A 22,596-nucleotide genomic window follows, 5' to 3' on the forward strand; every position below is an offset into this window, starting at 1 on the left:
CTGGGTCGGGGGAAGGTGGCCGGACTAACGGCGCGATGGCTGGGCTAGCAGCGGCGCAAGGCGGACGGCGGGCGGTGGCTGGGCTGGTCCCGGCGAGCGGCAGGCGGCGTCGAGCAGCAAGAACTGGGAAGCAGGAGCAGTGGCGGAAAGGAAGGAGAAAGGAAGAAGAAGAGAAGAAAAGAAAAGAAAGAGAGAGGGAGAAGGAACGTCTGCATGGGGCAGTGGGGGAGGGGAAGTGAGTGCGCGTAGGGGGGGTAGGCGCGGTAGAGAGGAGAGAGAGAGAGAGGGGGGGGGAACAAAAGTCAACGCACTTAAGTGCGATCCGACGGTTTTTTTTCAAACCCGAAAACGATCCAACGGTTCATGAAAATCTCAAATTATAAATTAAGAAAAAGGCCAACGGACACTAAATAAAATAAACTTAGAGGGAGGTCTACTAGTCAAAATCCGCATCCGGTTCAAATTTCACTTTCTTACTCATATGGGCAATCTCGAGACTGGCCATAATAATATCGACACCGTCCAATTTAATTCGTCACGAAACTCTGAGAAATTCGACACCAAAGTTCAGGCTCTAAATAACGGTCAAATTCGATCAAATGTGATTCTAGCGAAATCTCAAATTTAAAATAACCCGAGAGTGACCAGTTCTGGGCAAGATTTTACTATAAGCACACTAACGAAATACACGTTTTATAAATCCCAAAAATGGGTCGGAATTCGAAATGTCACAGACTAGATTGCACTTTCAGAAAGAAAAAAAAAAGCCTAAGGGTTTGGTTGCTTCATTTGAAAAGTTCATAACCCCATTGGCAACAAAAAAAGGCTTATCACTTGACTGCATTCCATACATAAAAATTTCGAACTTCTAATATGCTTTTTATCTATTTTTTTCTGAAAAATACAAATGTAAATTCTAAAGTTCTGTGCTTTCTTTGATGTCATCTGGTCTTTTCATTTTCTAAGGGGTCAAATTTGTAATTTAAAAAAAAATTAATGTGGCCAAAGTCTATAGATATATAATATGAAATATACAAATTTGAGACCCCACTCAAATAAGGGACACGCTGTCCCTGAATCCAGTTCAAATGTTCATATGTTAGTCAAGTTTAATCGGGTTTTATTTAGGCTAAATCGGATGCTTGCGCAGCTATGATCATGTTTGACTATATGCCGGCTATCGTTACCACCGCGGTCAACACGGCGTTGTCACTGGGTGGCGCAAAGGTCCGTCGATGGTGCAGCCACGACCGTGCAGTAGTTCAATTGCTACGAAGATTGTCGGGTACCGTCGTGGGCTCCATCAAAGAGGAATTGCTAGAGCCCATGTTAAGCGTTGGGAGGGACAAGGGAGACTTGTTGACATTAGTCTTTCAATTCCCGTGCATAGCACAGACTCTTTAGGTAATATAAAATGATGTTGGGGTACGAAGTGGGTATTGGTAATGTTATAGTCATGTGGTTCACATAGATAAAGACGAAGGAACAAACCGAAAGGTTAAGTTCTTTAATTAATGCTAAAATTTAAAAAGGGTTAAATTACGAATAATCTCAAATTGATACGCATGTGAGAAATTTATCCCAAACTAATTTTTTTACCACAAAACCCCCTAAACTGTTACATTTGTGACAATTTTACTCTCCGTTAGTTTTCGTTAAATTTTACCGTCAAATTTCTGAGTTTGATGACACGTGGTAGTTGATAAGTGTACCAATTTGAGGTTTTACAAGTATACCAATTTGTAATTTTTCGTGGTATTAATTCAATTTAACGGAGGGTAAATTTATCACAAATGTACCAGTTTGGAGTTTTTTGTGGTCAAAATATTAGTTTTGTGTAAATTTGTCACATGTGTACAAGTTTTGGATTTTTTGTGGTAAAAAAATTAGTTTGTCACAGGTGTATAAGTTATGGGTTTTTCGTGGTATTAACTCATTTAAAAGCTTTGTTGGTAAGCATGAAGATGTTAGTTTTCTTTTCCTTTTTGGTAGGCCGGCAGCAAAGTGCCCATTATGAGTTTCCAATTTTTATTTTATGAAAAATATTTTAATATATGTATCGTACCCTAAATTCATACATGAATTATAAAGAATGATTGGCCGTCCTATAAAGGATGAAGCCTTTAATGAAATCCAACCATTTCATAAAAATTTAACTTCATATAAAATCATTCATCAGATAAAACCTGTATTCACAAAACTTAAAAAACATCACGGCTCAGCAAGTGATAATAATCATTATTTCTATTACATCAGGTCATGAATAATGCAATTTTATAAATATGTATCGACTACATGGAAGATGTTAGTTTTCTTTTCCTCTTTGGTACGCCGGCAGCAAAGTGCCCATTATGAGTTTCCAATTTTTATTTCATGAAAATATTTTAATATATGTATTGTACCCTAAATTCATACATGAATTATAGAGAATGATCGGCTGTCCTATAAAGGATGAAGCCTTTAATGAAAACCAACCATTCATAAAAAATTAACTTCATATAAAATCATCATCAAGTAAATCTTGTATTCACAAAACTTAAAAATCATCACGGCTCAGCAAGTGACAATTATTGTTATTTCTATGACATCAAGTCACGAATAATGCAGTTTCATAGATTTGTATCGTCTATATGCAACGTGGAAGTCATATGAAAGGATATCAAGAAAACCCTTGTCACGCCTCGAATCCTACGACGGGCGATCATCCCTCCAAGGTCAATTACAAGTGCGACGTCCCAGGACGCGTCGCCGACCCCAACACCCAAACGACAGAGAACGATACATAAGCGGAAGCAAACAAACACCCGTACAAATTAAAACCGCATGACCAAGGATAACAGTAATACCATAAATATAACTTGCACTAATAACGGGGATTTACAATGTCTATTACAACAGAATAAACATATAAAAGCCAAAACGGGTCAACAGCCACCAACGTCAAAAGGGGGTACGTGGCTCGGCGGTCAAACACTATATCTAGCCAGGCTCCTCCCAAAACGTATCGGTACGCCTGCCATCCTCAAGGCTGGGGGTCTGAAAAGTGGGGTTTCAACAACAGTGAGAATAAATCTCAGTGAGTAGGCCCCCTAAACCTAAACTAGGCTAACATGCACCTCCTGACCAGCACTAATCAACACACCAAGCAAATCATAATTGACTTAGGCTCTCGGGCCCAAATCCAATACTCACCTTGCCCTGCAGGTTAGGCACTTACAGTTCAAGAATAAAACATAAGACCCAGTCGCAGCACATGTACGCATCATTTGGTCACAACGCATGTCATGCTTATGCTCGTGCTCATACGCGTGTTCACGCCTCATCAATGCATTTTCGCACGCTTGCACTCTAGCACACTTGCCATTTATCAATTTCTCCTCCGACCCGCGTTAAACGCATCAGGTCCATCACTTCGAGATCGATCTCCAGCCCGCGTAAAACGCATCAGGCTCATGACACATAACCCACGTAAAACGCTTCAAGTTGGTCATCTTCTGGTATTCCGGGCATCATCCCGCGTAACACGCCTCAGGACAGGTTCAATACCCCGCGTAAAACGCATCAGGGTTTTATGTGATCACACATTCATAATCACCAATTATTATCTGAACCTTGCGTAAAATGCATCAGGGCGTTTTAGGTGATCACATGCTCATGTCATTCGTGCACACTCATATATGCACATGCCATGCCAATGTTTGAGATGCACACCCATGGCCAAGAAATTCACACTTGGGCACTCACAAATTTCACAATGAGCAATCAATTGCGCAACGCCACATATTCAATTTACAACGCAATAAGCTCAATCCACATTTCAATATGCCCAACCAATATACTAGCATGACCATGAAAGCAATTCAAGGCACTCTTGCACGGCACATAAATCACACATATAATTCGCACAATTTGATCAACATGAATTCACGCACCCGAGGCCCGCCAAGTTACTATATTCTTAGTCACACTAGGCACATGGCACTACGTCACGGAATTGATCACAACCAAGTACAAATCAGCCGCTTAATCCGCCAATCTAAACATTCTAGACAATTACACAATTAAACCTCGAATTGACCGTGCCTTGTCCAATTAAATCCCGATATGGCCAACCACTAAACAGATTATTCTGGGCCTATAAATATCCTCAAATTACTTCACTTGGCTCCCCACAACATCATCCAAAACAGCTCCCATGAGAACAATGCGGGGCACACACAAAACTCCACCATTGAGCCCGAACTTAATCGAACTCGGGCCCATTTCGACCCCATAATTCCAGCCATCGCACAGCACCTTACGGGTCTCTAAACCTCAATAAAATCAACACGATAAACCACCAAATCAGCCACGATAACAGCCACCGTTTGGATCACAAGTTTCTCCCGCCAAACCCACAAATTCTATCCGAATCAAAGCGCCCAAGCTCAGCCGACTCACAGCACAATACGGGCCTCTAAATCTCAATTAAATCATCACACTAAGCCTCGAAGTCAGCCACAATATCAGTCTCTAATAATTTCCACAATTTAACCCTTAAAACACCCTAATTAACCCCTAAAACCCGTCTAGAAATGTAAATTAGCCTAATTAGGGTTTAGGGTTGTACTCACTTGGAATCCTAGGCTCCAAACCAAGCTGAATAAAGCGGCAAAGGCGATTGGACAGCGGTGGTTCCTCGCTGGAACAGTGGCGACGAGTGGTGGCTCCGGCGAACGGCGCGAGCGGCGGCGACGGTCTAGGCGATTCCACGGCCTAGAGAGGGAGAGAGAGACACGGCCAAAGAGAGAGAGAGAAGTGGGACGGCTGGATGGTGCTGGGCGAGGTGGTGGTGGCGGCAAATCGGCTCCGGCGGCGGCGGAGCTCCTCCGGCGAGGTTGGCCTTTCACGGCCAAACAAGAAGGAAATGAGAGGGAGAGAAAGATGCGTGGGAGGAGGGGCTGAGGGAGAGGGGCGAACCGGCGGCAACGGAGCAACACGGTGACCTCGCGGTGGCGACGGGTACGCTGGTCGAACCGGCGGGCGGCGAGCTGACGACGGCGACAGCAGCGAACGGCGGAAAGCCAAAGGAAGGAGAGGAAGTTGGCTGAGGCGGGTGGTGCGACTGGGGGGCGCTCGGTGGCGGTGTCGGGGACGCTCAGGCGTCGGGGCGGCACTGAGGAGTTGGCCGGGCGAGCTGGCCGGCGGCTGGCGGGGTTCGGCCGCAGCAGACGCAACAGCGAGCTGCAGCTCGCGCGGAGGAGGGGTAGATAATAGCTGGTCGGAGTGGCGGCTGACGGACGGCGGCCGAGCTGGCTGGCGACGTCACAAGTGGCGGAACGGAGCGGGACGAGCCGGCTGGGCAACGCTGGGCCGCGACAAGCGCGGCGACGAGCTGAGCTCCCGCGCTCGGGAGGGGAATGAGGTAGTGTCGGGGCGGCGTTCCCGGGCGACATGGCGGCGCGAGGAGGACGGCAGCAGTCCGGTGGGCTGGTGGGACGGCGTCTAGCGGAGGCGGAGGGGCGGTCGTGCGGCGTTCGGTCGGGCGAGCAGACGCACGAGCAGGACCAGTCGGGCGAAGGAAGAAGGAGAAGAAGAAGAAGAAGAAGAAAGAAAAGGGAAAAGAAGGAAAGAGAAGAGAGAGAGAGAGTGTCAGGGGGTGGGTCTGCATGGGAGTGGGCTGAGGGGACGTCTGCCTGGGGAAGACGTGCATGGCCAGAGGGGAAAAGAGAGGGAGAAAGAAGGAGAGAGAAGGAGGGAGAGAGAGAGAGAGAAAAGGGAGGGGCAGACGCAATGAGGAGAGAGAGAGAACGTGCGTGGCGTAGAGGAGAGAGGAGAGAGAACGTGCGCGGCGCAGAGGAGAGAGAGAGAAAAAGGAAAAAAAAAGCTAATTTTTGTTATGCGAGCGCGATCTAAGGACGCGGTTCAAACTAAAAATCGATTTAACGGTCACGATTCAAATTCAGAAAATGATCTAACAGTCCACGAAAAATTCCAAATAATAATATAGGACAAAAGGGGCCAAAATAAAGTAACTCAAAACACACTACGAGGGAGGTCTACTAGTCTAAATTCGCACCCGGTCCAAAATTTCACTTTCTCACTATTCCTGGTAATCTCGACGCTAGCCACAACAATATCGACACCGTCCAATTTATTTCGTCTCGAAACTCCGAGAAATTCGACACCAAAGTTTGGGCTCTAAATAACGGCCAAATTCGATCGAGTACGATTCTAGCGAAATCTCTAATTTAAAAATAATAACCGAAAGTGATCAGTTCCCGGGCGAGATTTTACTATAAGCACACTGACAAATTACACGTTTTATAAATCCCAAAAATGGGCTGAAATTCGAAATGTCACAACTCTTCCCCCTTACAAAAATTTTGTCCTCGAAATTTACAATCTAACCCAACTATTCAAATAAATGGGGGTACTTGTGTCGCATCAACTCTTCGCTTTCCCATGTGGCACCTTCTGTCCCGTGATGTTCCCAAATGACTTTGACCAACGGGATCGTCTTGCTTCTCAAAACTTGTTCCTTCCTGTCCTCGATTCGCACCGGTCTTTCCACGTATGACACTCTGTCGTCCACGTCTATTACTTCATGATTTAGCACGTGAGTCGGATCCGGTTCATATTTCCTTAACATCGACACGTGGAAGACGTTATGAACCTGCGACAAATTCGGCGGTAAGGCGAGACGATAGGCCAACGTCCCAATCCTTTCTATAATCTCGAACGGGCCTACATACCTTGGACTTAGTTTCCCTTTCTTGCCAAACTGAGATAGCCCTCTCATCGGTGAGACCTTAAGAAATACATGGTCCCTGACTTGAAACTCCAACGGTCTACGCCTTCGATCCGCGTAACTCTTCTGACGACTCTGAGCTGTTCTCAACCTTTCCCGGATAATCTTTACCGTTTCTATCGACTGTTGAACCAACTCTAGACCCATTATACTTCTTTCTCCTACCTCATCCCAACACAATGGTGTTCTGCAAGCCCTGCCATATAGTGCTTCGAATGACGCCATTCTGATACTCTGCTGGTAGCTATTATTATAGGCGAATTCAACCAAATGCAACTGTTCTTCCCACTTGCCCTGAAAATCTAACACACACGCTCTCAGCATATCCTCCAATGTCTGAATAGTCCTCTCAAACTGGCCATCCGTCTGCGGATGAGAGGCCGTACTGAATTGCAACTTAGTCCTCATGGCCGATTGTAGATTTTTCCAAAAATTCGCAGTAAACCGGGGATCACGGTCCGAAGTGATCGATACTGGTATTCCATGAAGACGAACAATCTGCCGTACGTATAACTCTGCCAACCTTTCTAGCTCAAAGTCCTTTCGCACTGCCAGGAAGTGCGCCGATTTGGTCAATCTATCTACTATCACCCAAATAGAATCGTGTCCCCTCTGGCTTCTCAGCAGTCCCGTTACAAAATCCATTGTAACGTGCTCCCATTTCCATTATGGGATTTCCAACGGCTACAACATTCCACCAGGTTTACAAAGCTGTGCCTTCACTTGTTGGCACGTCAAACACTTGGCCACATGCTTGGCCACGTCCACTTTCATTCCATTCCACCAATAGTGCTGGCGAAGGTTCTGGTACATCTTAGTGCTGCCCGGGTGAATGCTATAATTGCTCCTGTGAGCCTCCGACAAAATCTCTTCTTTAAGCTCCAAATCATCGGGCACGCACAATCATCCTCGAAACTTAAGGATTCCATCCTCGGACACCTGGAAGTCCGGTTTCCTCTTAGTGTCATCCATACTCACGATTTTCTGAATCTCAAGGTCCGTAGACTGCAATACCTTGATCTTGGCTTGCACTTTCGGCTCGATTCTTAACGTTGCCATCAGACTGGAGAGGTGTCCTACCTCGAATTTAGATTATGAGTCCCGCGCTCCTTCTAGTAAAATCCACTCTTTAACCAACAAATACGCGATGCTTGATTTCCGACTTAAGGCATCCGCTATCCGGTTGGCTTTACCAGGATGATACAATTTGTCACAATCATAGTCCTTCAACAGCTCCATCCAACGCCTCTACATCATATTCAATTCTTTCTGCGAAAACAAATACTTGAGGCTCTAATGGTCCGTATAGATCTGGAACCTTTCTCCACATAAGTAGTGCCTCCAAATCTTAAGCGCGAAAATAATTGCTGCCAGTTCCAAGAAACTCCGAACCTCAGTAACTGTCGTCGGCCTCAGCCAATCCATTACTCCCTCAATCTTTGCCAGATCCACGAAGATTCCTTCTCCGGAAATTATATGCCCGAGAAATGCAACTCGATTCAACCAAATCTCGCACTTGCTAAACTTAGCATACAGTGCGTGCTCCCTTAACGTTCGTAGAACCTTTTCCAAGTGTACCTCATGTTCCTCTAGACTCTTCGAATACACCAAAATATCATCTATGAAGACAATGACGAACTGATTCAAAAATTCCTTGAATACCCGGTTCATTAAGTCCATGAAAGCCGCAGGAGCGTTAGTTAGTCCAAACGGCATAACCGTGAATTCATAATGTCCATACCTCGTCCTGAATGCCGTCTTTGGGATATCCTCCTTTTGGACCGTTAACTGATGATACCCTGTCCTTAGGTCGATCTTAGAAAATACCGAGGCTCCTTGCAACTGGTCGAACAGGTCGTCAATCCTTGGGAGGGGATACTTATTCTTGACTGTCACTTGATTCAGCTGACGGTAATCGATATACAGCCTCAACGACCCATCCTTCTTCCTGACGAATAATACCGGCGCTCCCCATGGAGACGTACTCGGTCGGATAAAACCTTTATCTAACAATTCTTGCATCTGAACCTGAAGTTCTTTCAACTCTGACAGCGATATCCTATAGGGCGGCTTCGAGATTGGCTCAGTCCCTAGGGTTAATTCAACCACAAACTCCACTTCACTTCCAGGTGACAATCCAGGCAATTCCTAAGGAAAGATATCGGGAAGATTACACACCTTGTTTATGTCCTTTAGCCTTGGTTCCTCAACCGACTAGTTAGCCACCAAATCATTATCTTTCTATACTTCAAAGACCAAGCTCAATCCATCCAATTTCAATCCAACAGTCTCCCAAAAACGAATCACATCGATCCTTTACAAAATCTGAAATTTCTAAGCAACACTCATCCTTCCAAACCCTTCCAAGAATATCATCAGTAATTCATAAATCCTTAAATAGATTGCGCCTATTCACCATAAAATTAATTATAAGTCTTTCATGACCACTCAAACGATAACTTCAAATTCATCTCCTATTGCACCCAATATCACCTCGTAACGCATACCGACTTTCACGGCATATCCTTCGCTTCCTTCTCAGCCAAAACATATACTTTTCCTTACGTCCTTAGCCGATTCTGATTAATCTTTAGGGCAGCTCTCGCTTAATGTCCTACCTGCGATCGCTGTGATTGCATCAGTGGTCTAATCTATCGGTTCAGCAATTTCTCACTCGATGACCTTGCTATCCACATCCACAATATGCTCCACTTATACCTTGGCAATGGCTATTTCTATGCCCTTTTCCACAAGACCTACATACGGCGTCAAAGTAGTAGTTCGGCTCTCCAACGTTCTTCCTTACCGGAGGGACAAGTCTCATATTCTCTGTCATAGACCTTTTTTTCCCAAGTTCCTATTGCCCCTAACCGGCGCGTACCGCGATCTAGAAGCGGCAGCCATTTCACTCATATCCATTTCACCCATCGAGCCCTCTCACACAGCTCATTGTAATCCCTCAAGACTGAAGAGTACTAACTGATTACAAAGTTCCGATTTCAATCCATCCCAGAACCTCTTTGTCCTATCCACATGGTCCTTGACCATCCTTGGTGCGTACTTAGATAGCCTTACAAACTTGACCTCGTACTGATCGACTGACATCCGATTTTTTTTTTTTGCGAAGCAGGAGAAACTCTGTCTTTTTCTGTTCTTGTGCACTCTCCGAAAATTACTTCCCGTTGAAGTCCCCTACCAAAGTACCCCCAATACTGCAAAGCCTTTTCCAACTCTTATATCTAAAGTGATGTAGCCTCGGGGTCACTTTTCCCATCAAACTGCGGAGGTTTCAATTTCGAAAATTGCTCAACGAGCTATTGCATCTGTCTGACTGCATTAACTTACTCTTAACCTTGGTTCCCATCATTCCCATTTAAAATTCCAACTTCTTCGAGTGCCCTCAAAATTTCATCCACTCTGGGATCCTCTGCAACTCCAACTTGCGGACCTATACGACCTTGACCTCTTCCTCAGCTACTCATACTCACAAGATCACACCACTCACTTACCTGCTATAATCCCATTCAGGATTTAGAGATCTAAACCAAGCTAAACCGGTCTAAGGTCCTAGGCAGGTATACACAACAGCAGTCAAGCAACCAGCATGCGATCTTACACAATAGCACAACATCTCAACCAAGGAGATTCGCGTACTTACCTCGGGTCCTGCCGCACCTGCACTTTACGGTCAGTTCGACAACCAGTCAATCACTACACAAACAGTCAGGAGGTACACGTAGCATGCAAGGTCTCCCTACTGGCTACCCAAGGTCATCGCTCCTTATCACTCCAGACTTCAACCTAAATAAATCGAGCTAACCTTGCTTTGATACCAAATCAACGGGGATGTCACGCCCCGAACCCTACGACGAGCGATCATCCCTCCAAGGTCGATTACAAGTGCGACGTCCCAGGATGCGTCGCCGACCCCAACACCCAAACGACAGAGAACGATGCACAAGCGGAAGCACACAAACACCCGTACAAATTAAAACCGCATGACCAAGGATAGCAGTAATACCATAAATATAACTTGCACTAATAACGGGGATTTACAATGTCTATTACAACAAAATAAACATATAAAAGCCAAAACGGGTCAACAGCCACCAACGTCAAAAGGGGGTACGTGGCTCGGCGGTCAAGCACTATATCTAGCCAGGCTCCTCCCAAAACGTATCGGTATGCCTGCCATCCTCAAGGCTAGGGGTCTGAAAAGTGGGGTTTCAACAACAGTGAGAATAAATCTCAGTGAGTAGGCCCCCTAAACCTAAACTAGGCTAACATGCACCTCCTGACCAGCACTAATCAACACACCAAGCAAATCATAATTGACTTAGGCTCTCAAGCCCAAATCCAATACTCACCTTGCCCTGCAGGTTAGGCACTTACAGTTCAAGAATAAAACATAGGACCCAGTCGCAGCACATGTACGCATCATTTGGTCACAACGCATGTCATGCTTATGCTCGTGCTCATACGCGTGCTCACGCCTCATCAATGCATTTTTGCACTCTAGCACACTTGCCATTTATCAATTTCTCCTCCGACCTGCGTTAAACGCATCAAGTCCGACCAGCGTAAAACGCATCCGGTCCATCACTTCGATATCGATCTCCGGACCGCGTAAAACGCATCAGGCTCATGAAACATAACCCGCGTAAAACGCATCAGGTTGGTCATCTTTCGGTATTCCGGGCATCGTCCCGCGTAACACGCCTCAGGACGGGTTCAATACCCCGCGTAAAACGCATCAGGGTTTTATGTGATCACACATTCACAATCACCAATTATTAGCTAAACCCCGCGTAAAACGCATCAGGGCATTTTAGGTGATCACATGCTCATGTCATTCGTGCACACTCATATATGCACATGCCATGCCAATGTTTGAGATGCACACCCATGGCCAAGAAATTCACACTTGGGCACTCACAAATTTCACAATGAGCAATCAATTGCGCAACGCCACATATTCAATTTACCACGCAATAAGCTCAATCCACATTTCAATATGCCCAACCAATATACTAGCATGACCATGAAAGCAATTCAAGGCACTCTTGCACGGCACATAAATCACACATATAATTCGCATAATTTGATCAACATGAATTCACGCACCCGAGGCCCGCCAAGTTACTATATTCTTAGTCACACTAGGCACATGGCACTACGTCACGGAATTGATCACAACCAAGTACAAATCAGCCGCTTAATCCGCCAATCTAAACATTCTAGACAATTACACAATTAAACCTCGAATTGACTGCGCCTTGTCCAATTAAATCCCGATATGGCTAGCCACTAAACAGATTATTCTGGGCCTATAAATATCCTCAAATTACTTCACTTGGCTCCCCACAACATCATCCAAAACAGCTCCCATGAGAACAATGCGGGGCGCACACAAAACTCCACCATTGAGCCCGAACTTAATCGAACTCGGGCCCATTTCGATCCCATAATTCCAGCCATTGCACAGCACCTTACGGGTCTCTAAACCTCAATAAAATCGACACAATAAACCACTAAATCAGCCACGATAACAGCCACCGTTTGGATCACAAGTTTCTCCCGCCAAACCCACAAATTCTATCCGAATCAAAGCGCCCAAGCTCAGCCGACTCATAGCACAATACAGGCCTCTAAATCTCAATTAAATCATCACACTAAGCCTCGAAATCAGCCACAATATCCGTCTCTAATAATTTCCATAATTTAACCCCTAAAACACCTTAATTAACCCCTAAAACCCGTCTAGAAATGTAAATTAGCCTAATTAGGGTTTAGGGTTGTACTCACTTGGAATCCTAGGCTCCAAACCAAGCTGAACAAGCGGCAAAGGCTGCTGGACAGCGGCGGTTCCTCGTCGGAACAGTGGCTGCGAGCGGCGGCTCCGGCAAACGGCGCGAGCGGCGGCGACGGTCTAGGCGATTCCACGGCCTAGAGAGGGAGAGAGAGACACGGCCAAAGAGAGAGAGAGAGAAGTGGGACGGCTAGATGGTGATGGGCGAGGTGGTGGTGGCGGCGAATCGGCTCCGGCGGTGGCGGAGCTCCTCCGGCAAGGTTGGCCTTTCACGGCCAAACAAGAAGGAAATGAGAGGGAGAGAAAGATGCGTGGGAGGAGGGGCTGAGGGAGAGGGGCGAACCGGCGGTGACGGAGCGGCACGGCGACCTCGTGGTGGCGACGGGCAAGCTGGTCGAACCGGCGGGCGGCGAGTTGACGACGGCGACGGCAGCGAACGGCGGAAAGCCAAAGGAAGGAGAGGAAGTTGGCTGAGGCGGGTGGTGCGGCTGGGGGGCGCTCGATGGCGGTGTCGGGGATGCTCAGGCGTTGGGGCGGCGCTGAGGAGTTGGCCGGGCGAGCTGGCCGGCGGCTGGCGGGGTTCGGCCGCAGCAGACGCAGCAGCGAGCTGCAACTCGTGCGGAGAAGGGGGAGAGAACAGCCGGTCGTGGCGGCAGCTGACGGACGGCGCGACGGCGACTGTGCTGGCTGGCGACGTCACAAGCGGCGGAACTGAGCGGGACGAGCCAGCTGGGCAACGCTGGGCCGCGACAGGTGCGGCGACGAGCTGAGCTCGCGCGCTCGGGAGGGGAAGGAGGCAGCGTCGGGGCGGCGCTCCCGGGCAACACGGCGGCGTGAGGAGCACAGCAGCGTTGGTGGCTGGTGGGACGACGTCTAGCGAAGGCGGAGGGGCGGTCGTGCGGGGTTCGGTCGGGCGAGCAGACGCACGAGCAGGACCAGTCGGGCGAAGGAAGAAGGAGAAGAAGAAGAAGAAAGAAAAAGGAAAAGAAGGAAAGAGGAGAGAGAGAGAGTGTGTGTGTGTCAGGGGGTGGGTCTGCATGGGCGTGGGCTGAGGTGACGCCTGCCTGGGGAAGACGTGCGCTGCCAGAGGGGAAAAGAGAGGGAGAAAGAAGGAGAGAGAAGGAGGGAGAGAGAGAGAGAAAAGGGAGGGGCAGACGCAATGAGGAGAAAGAGAGAGAACGTGCGTGGCGCAGAGGAGAGAGGAGAGAGAACGTGCGCGGCGCAGAGGAGAGAGGAGAGAGAGAGAAAAAGGAAAAAAAAGCTAATTTTTGTTGTGCAAGCGCGATCTAACAGACACGGTTCAAACTAAAAATCGATTTAACGGTCACGATTCAAATTCAGAAAATGATCTAATAGTCCACGAAAAATTCCAAATAATAATATAGGACAAAAGGGGCCAAAATAAAGCAACTCAAAACACACTACGAGGAAGGTTTACTGGTCCAAATTTTCACCCGGTCCAAAATTTCATTTTCTCACTATTCCTGGTAATCTCGACGCTGGCCACAATAATATCGACACCGTCCAATTTATTTCGTCCCGAAACTCCGAGAAATTCGACACCAAAGTTTGGGCTATAAATAACGGCCAAATTCGATCGAGTGTGATTCTAGCGAAATCTCTAATTTAAAAATAATAACCGAGAGTGATCAGTTCCCGGGTGAGATTTTACTATAAGCACACTGACAAATTACACGTTTTATAAATCCCAAAAATAGGCCGAAATTCGGAATGTCACAATCCTAGTCACTTTTCGCTAGATGACAAAATTTGGAATCCATATATATGCACTTGCACAGCACGAGTTATCATTTTTCTCAAGTATATTGTCAAAAAAGCCATTAATCTATTGCATGCAAACTACTATAGGTCTGGACTACCAGCTTACGATCAAAGGTCTAGATTTAATTGGTCCATGGGAGATTATCGAGTGTTTTATGGGCCTCTAGGGCAACTATGAATATAAAAAAAAATTGATGAAAGAGGGTTATACCTATCATATACTTAAATTGTGATATAATTATATATCTTATGAGGAGTCATGTGTTAGATTATTATTTAGCAAAGTGAAAACAACCACTCAGAGGTCGCGAACGCCAATTCGAGGAAGCCAGTAAAAGTTTGTCTTATTAGTGACCCTATAACAAAAGCCAACCTAATGACAGCGAACAGGTGGGAAAGCCATTCCCTCAAGCCAGCACATTAATTAAAAATTTATCTTATGTTGAACGTCATACTTATCTAAAATCTAACAATAAATTTAACATCAAACAAAGAAACTTTTGTTAATATGACAATCCGAATAATGCCGTGGTATGCCGTCCTTAGTGAAAATAAGTCAAGCGTTCACACCTATTAGGTATCTTGGTCCATCCTTATGCACCATCATTGTCCAAAATTCTAATATTAATAGACATTTTATTGTTGTTTGTTGAACCTACCCCAAGAAAAGTCGTGCATATGTGTCCTCTAGTACAAGAATAAATCAACAAGAAGATCACTGTGGTCCACATAGATAGAGACGGAGGAACAAACGGGAAGGTTGGGTTTTTTAATTAGCACTAAAATTTGAAAACTTTGCCGGGTAAGCATGAAGATGTTAGCTTTTTTTCATTTTTGGTAGACCGGCTGCGAATTGCCCATTTAATCAGCGAAAATTTTATGAGTATTCATTTTTATCTATCGACAATATGTTTAATATATGTTTCATACACCAAATTCATACCGAAATTATAGGGGTGACCAGCTATCCTATAAAGGACGGAGACTTTAATGAATGCCGTTTCATAAGAATTTGACTTCGCGCCAATTCATTCATCAGTTAAAACTTGTATCTACAAAACTTAAAAATACCCAAACCGTGTCCAAAAGGAATTCAAATTTACTCACAATTTCCTTATATTTATCTAGTAAATGCCATTCTAGGTCACCCCCATTACATCATTATGTGCCCCCATTTACTCTTATTCGTCCTTCTGATATAGAATGGCGATAAGCAATAGCAATCATCACTAGTTCTATATGACCGAATGATGATTACTGTGATCTTTATAAATTGACGTAATGCATTGTCGAAGTTATACAAATAGATATTCTTAAGTAACATGAATATTCCATCTATTCTCCATAAGTTTTTTTCTTATTCTCCACAAGTTAATGCATCACATAATATGCATCAATCACATAAACCCTAGAGTAGGCAGCAAATATCAATGTCAACCACTCATGTCAAGAAACCCCATGGTTTTCATCATATAATAGATATGAAATCCATATATTTATAACAACCCAACTTATGATTTTTCTTAGGCATATTGTCGTAAAAGCCATTGAGCTATTGTGTGCAAATTGCTATAAGTCAGGAATACCAGCACATAGGTTAAAGGCCTAGATTTAATTGGTTCATGGGGCTTATCAGGTGTTTTATGAGCCTCCAAATTTGCTACGATTATATAAATTGTGAAAGAGGGTTAAACCTCTTTTAATGAATATAAAAAGTTAAGGGATAAGTGTACCAAAAGTTTTGAAACTAGTTGCAAAAATGCAATCGAGTCCTAAAAGTACAATCAAATCCTAAAACTTGTCTAATTAGTGTAATCAAATATTTCCGTTAATTCCGTCAAATTCGAGTGACGGAAATTGCTGACTTGGAATTATTAATATATTTTGAGGACACCTAGCGCTTAATGGGCACCATATCAGAAAATAGGACAAAATTATAAAAAGAAAAGAAAGAAAAAGCCAAAAAATGAGAACAACAAAAACAAAATGGAACACGAAGAGAGAGAAGAAGGATGGGGGAAGGGGATTCAGAAGGCGTGGCCCACGGCCGGCAAGCCCGGTCCACCCTTGCCCAACCATTACACTTCGCCGGCCGTCACCTTTGACCATGGTGATTGCACTGCTTTCTATCTCTACAGTTGCAAGTCTCTCCCTGCATCAACACTTGTTGTGCCAGGTTGATGCCATGTGTCTCTAAATTATATTAAAAAACGCCGCATCGATATTTTTCACTACTCAAATTAGATGGAGTTAACAGAAGTACTTGATTAAGTTAATTGGACATGTTTTATGACTCAATTACACTTTTTGAAAGTTTTAGGTCTCGATTTCACTTTCGCAATAAGTTTTAGGACTTTTGATGCACTTATCCCAAAAGTTAAAATCATATTACTTCAATGTAATCTCTCTCTCTCTCTCTCTCTCTCTCACACACACACACACACACACACACACAAATGCAACTTTTTGTCGTAGATATAATAACTTCACTTGGTCAAGTTCGAGTCCTAGATGTAATTACTACAATCTGCTTTGGCATCGGATAAGGCTTTCTTTTCATTAAAATATCATTTCACTACCAGGATCAATGCACTAATATGTATAGGATTTTGTTGTTCTGGTAACTTGTACGTATCAATGAAACTACTCAATTCATGATTGGTACCATGAGCCATATTTTCCACTAAGAGAGCTTTTAATAAAAATCCTCGACTTTTTGTAGAAAAATATTTGTGTGGCGAATCTCGGTATGAGATATATGAGTAGTTAGAATGCTATCATAACATGGTTCAAATACTATTTGTCTAATTTCTCATGAACATTCACATATCCTAAATTCCTAGCAGGCTAACGTTGTTTTTGTTTGTACACACATGGTTTTCTAGATCCACCATTTCTCACAATTTTATAGGTCCAATGGCATGTCGTCGACCACATTACTCGAGGTGGAGTACATCCAAGCCGAATCACATGTACGCACCTAATACAATATTCCCAGATTCTTCCAAATAAAGACTAAAAGAGAACAAACACGTGGCAATACTTCATTATACATGAAAGAACAAGAAAAACGAAGACTAAACAGATGAAGTCATTCCCTCGAAGTCGGCTCATTAATTTAAACTTTGTCTTATGTTGAACATCATACTCATCAACAATTTAGGAATATATTCAACATCAAGTAAAGAAACTTGTTTCAATAAGACAATCTGAATAACGCTACGGTATATGGTCTTAAGTGAAAATAAGTCCATTTGTTTATACTTTTTTTTTAATCAAAACATTTGTTTATACTTAAGCACCGAGTTTTTCCAAACTTCTGCTATCAATAATAGATCTAATATTATTCTCTTCTGATATACTTGATTACGAATATAATTATGCATCTTTGAGTAGTCTTATGTTAAATTATTATTTAGCATAGAAGATACAACAGCTGGGAGGTTGGGGATGCCATTTCAAGGAAGCCAATAAAATTATTTTTTAGTGAATCTATAACCCTGATCACAAGAATTCACCACTCTCCACCACTCTAAAGTTGTTTGTCTGTTTGTGCCGTGTGATCTATAATATTCACTACTTTGCCGGCCGTTTGTCTTTTTTACCGGTCAAGATTATCAACAATTTAACATCAAACAGAGAAACATGTGTCATTCAGCCAATCCGAACAACGCCGTGATATGTCCTCAGTGAAAATAAGTCTATGTGTTCACACCTATTTAATGTCTTGGTCCATCCTTAAGCACCATTATCTTCCGAAGTTCTAATATTATTCTTTGTTGACCCTACCCTAAAAAAGTCACGCATCTCTGTCCTCTAGTACAAATATAAATCAACAAGAAGATCAAATGGTGAACGGACTACCTCAAAACACTCTTCCAAATCTTAAGCTAATACTCTTAGTTGATTGTTGAACTCCATCATCTAATGGCTTCTTCATCGAAACCCGAAAGGATTTACCATGTGTTCTTAAGTTTCAGAGGCGAGGACGTCCGGAACAACTTTCTCGGTCATCTATACAAAGCTCTTGACCAGAAAGGAATCAACACTTATGTTGATAGCGAGGAGCTTAGGAAAGGAGAGCAAATAGCACCGGCACTTATGAAGGCGATCGGGGAATCACAGATCGCGATAATCGTTTTCTCTGAGGATTATGCTTCCTCATGGTGGTGTTTGGAAGAGTTGGCGAGAATCATGGACTGCAAGAAAGAAAGAGCTCTCTTGGTCTTTCCCTTGTTTTACAAAGTGGAACCTAGAGAAGTGAGAACACCAAGAGAGAGGTACAGAGAAGCTATGATTAAGCATGAGTCCAAGTTTGGGAAGGATTCGAAAGAAGTGAAGAGATGGGAGAAAGCTCTATTTGATGCCGGTAGCTTGTCTGGGTGGCATTTGAAGGACGGGTAAGTAGAGTGGAGTCTATAGTTTGTGTAAAAAATTATCTTTAAAGGTAGAGACCGTTTGTAAAATAAATAAATAAATGAAGAAATCTACACACATATGATTGTAAGTATACGTATAGATGCTTCATCTTATGATTCCTGAAAATTCTCATGTATCTTAAGTTAAAGTTGGTAATTTTATATAAGAGTTGGTAAATATAAGGCTTAGATAAGAAAGAAAAATAAAATTCGCAAACTAGAAGAAAGTTGATAATTAAAAGAAAAATAAGTTTGGCATGTAACTCAAGCGAGAATTGAAAATCCAAAATCAGTTGGTAACTTAATCGGGGAAAAGTTGGTAAATCATTCTAATTATAATTGGCAATCTCTAAAATTAGTTAGTAAGTAGCTCAAGTGAGAGTTGGTAATTCAATAGAAAAGTAGGTAAATTAAAAGAATATAAGTCACTCAAGTGAGAGTTGATAATACAAAATTAATAGGTAATTATTTAATATGACAAATGTTGGTAAGTCACTCTGATTTATATTGGTAATTTCATATAGCAATTAGTAAGTTCGAAATCATAAGTTATGCAAATCAAGTTTGGTGAGTTATTACAAAATTGGTAATTTGCAAATTATGAAAAAAGTGGCCGATTTCATAAAATTGTTGGTAAATTACTAACATGTTATGAGAAAGGAAAAGTCAATTTCTTTTCGCAGATGGTTTTTCAACACTTACTAATCACTAGCATAGAAAAAAAAATATTTTTGGGCACGTAACATTAGAGTTCTGCCTTCGGCTTTTGATAAGCCTTGTTTCATTCGGGTAAGGTCTATGACTCTTTCGTTTTTTATCCTTGATGTCCTCCTCGAAGTACAATAAAAGTTCTAAACGTTTTGTTTGTGGACTATCTGACCTCTTCACGTTTCATTTTGGTCAATTGAGTTCTACAGATTTTCAATTTTGGTCAACCGACTCATAAACTCATCACCGGTGGCATTTTTGGCTAACCACAGAATAGACACGTGGAATTTTCCTGTAATAAAAAACTGACAATAAGACTTCTTCGGCTGAAAGTTTTACTGACTTATTTGAAACAGAATAAAGTGTTAAGACTTGGTGGATCAATGGACAAAATGTTAAGTAAGTGTTACTGCACTTACCCCATTTCTTTGGAAGGAATAAGAAAGTTTGGAATGCTTGATACAGGATAATTAGTGGGTACATACCATTTAAGGCAATGACATCGCACTTCAGGGTATTTTAGTAGTTTTTGAATTGAAATCTTACCACCGTTCAAAGTCCTAAATAGCTCTTTTTTGATTAAGTGTACAAATAAATCACCTATAACAATCAAAAAGAAAAATAAGTGAATCATCATGTATTAATCAAAAGAACAAGAATCATTAAGTAGATGGATACATGTTTTGGTTGGTGTTGAGCTCTCGGAGTTCTAATTCGACCTGGTGGGAATACATTTTGTTTCGACTATGGTTATGTGACAATGTGATGCATTGCTTTTGTCATTGTTGGTTAGAAATTGCTTGTTATTTGCTTAGTCAAATTGCTAAAACGATGCCACAACTTCATTTTTCTTTTTCTTCTTTTCAGGGATGAGTCAGAGCTTATACAAAAAATTGTGACTAAAATCTCCAGTCACCTAGACCGAACACCTTTGCATGTTGCCAAGCATCCGGTTGGGATAGATTCCCGAGTGGTTAAGTTGAAATGGATGTTAAACCTGAAGTCTGATGATAATGTTCTCATGGTGGGATTGTGGGGACAGGGAGGCATAGGAAAGACGACTTTAGCCAAAGCCGTTTATAATGATATTTTTAGACAATTCAAGAATTCATGTTTCTTGGCAAATGTTCGAGAAGCTTCAAAAGATTGCAAGGATTTAGTTACATTGCAAGAAAAATTACTATTTGAGATATTAGCACTGAAAGAAAGATTAGTAGTGTCCAGTGTTGATAGGGGGATTAATCAAATACAAGATAGACTTCGTTATAAAAAAGTTCTCCTTATCCTTGATGATGTGGATGACTTGCGCCAGTTAAATGCTTTAGCAGGAGAAGGCAAGTGGTTTGGTAATGGAAGTAGGATCATCGTTACTACAAGAAATAAACATTTGCTAACTGGTCACGGAATAGATCCATATCATGTGTATGAAGTAAAAGAACTGGATAACGGTGCAGCTCATGAGCTACTTAGTAAGCATGCTTTTTTGACACATCAAAAATTAAAAATCAGAACAGATCTAGTGGATAGTGTTCTGAATCATGCTAAAGGCCTTCCTTTAGCACTTGAGGTGCTAGGTTCCTTCTTACGTGGTAGAAGAGAGGATGAATGGGAAAGTACACTAGATAAAATTTCCACGGCTCCTAAGAAAGACATCAACGATGTGCTCAAAATAAATTATGATGGACTAGAGAAAAATGAGAAAGAGATTTTTCTCCACATTGCTTGCTTCTTTAAGGGGCGGAAAACTAAGTATATAAAGAAAGTTCTTGACAGTTGCAATCTTAAGGCAGTAATAGGATTACAAATTCTCATTGAGAGGTCCTTGATAAGAACTGAGTACGAAAAGATACAAATGCATGACTTGATTCAATTGATGGGTATGGATATTGTGAACCAAGAAAATGATGATCCTGGGAGACGCAGCAGACTATGGTTGTATGATGACGTTGTCGATGTTGTGTCAAGCGACATGGTAAGACTTGCAAATACAACCAAATTTCTTCTCCTTATCTTTTTTACACTAATTATTGAACATGCATAGCCTAAATAGTCTTGTATATACAGGGAGATTGTGCTGTAAAAGCCATCGTGTTAGAGCCACTTGAGTCGACAGAAATATTTATCGGTCCTGATGCTTTGACAAAAATGAGAAGGTTGAGATTGCTCATTTTGCACAATGTGCATAATACTTTCCAAGGTCCTATTTGTCTTCCTAATGAGCTAAGATGGTTTGGCTGGGCCGGATGTGCTCCCCCAATACCAGAATTTTCCTCTGGTCGAAAGAAATTAGTGGGACTTGATATGAGCAATTGCATTATTCCAATAATGCCAAATCAATTTAAGGTGAGCATATACCTACATTGACCTTTTTATTATCTACCTCATTTGTGTATGTATATGCGTATTATAGGTACTAGTACACAAAAGAGGATGTATTGTTCCTCTGTTTTAGAAACCATTTCTCTAATTCTTTAAACCGACGCTAACTAATTGCGTTGGAAATATTTTTAAGTGCAGCAAAACTGGCATTTGAAAAATTAAGCGAACTCCTTCATTAGAAATATTTAATGGAACACTTTGCTGATAAAATACACAATATACAGAAATTTCAAAAATATATGTGGGAAGAGAAAGATGTTTCAAGATTTGAAATTGTTATATGAAGGTTGTTGCATAATAAGAAAATTCAAATTTAATATTGAAATATGTAAAAGATGAAATAGAATAACCAATTTCACATATCTGTCCATGGTTATAATGATTGTAAAATAAGTACTTGAGGATAATTGATGGAAGGAATAAAAAAGGATTGAAATCCCTCGAAAGTAGAAGGTCTTCTTTACTTTATATGTATAATAGTATAGATGAAGTTCAAATACTTTCTAAACTTAATGTCTCTAACGATCAACATGGTTATATTTCAAAATCAAATCAAATCTACCTAGTGAAGAAACTCAAAATGCAAATCTGCTAGTGCAAGCAATGTGACCTAATTCTAACTATGTCCGTTGTTTATATATAAATTTTATTACTTACGACAAAAAAAAAATTGTATAATGACCGAGAAGACAGAAAACAAAAATATGACG

The 22,596-nt window shown here is 42.4% G+C and overlaps 2 pseudogenes; both read left to right on the forward strand.

Annotated features, from left to right (window-relative positions):
• Positions 1–22,596, forward strand: part of LOC115661516 (tRNA-specific adenosine deaminase TAD2-like) — a 111,373-nt pseudogene that overhangs the window by 64,397 nt on the left and 24,380 nt on the right.
• On the forward strand, positions 18,239–21,928 carry LOC115661515 (TMV resistance protein N-like; annotated as a pseudogene).

This window comes from Syzygium oleosum, unplaced genomic scaffold (genome assembly GCF_021117445.2).
Source record: "Syzygium oleosum isolate NSW1041296 unplaced genomic scaffold, Sole_v2.1 Sole_v2.24, whole genome shotgun sequence".
Taxonomy (NCBI): Eukaryota; Viridiplantae; Streptophyta; class Magnoliopsida; order Myrtales; family Myrtaceae; genus Syzygium; species Syzygium oleosum.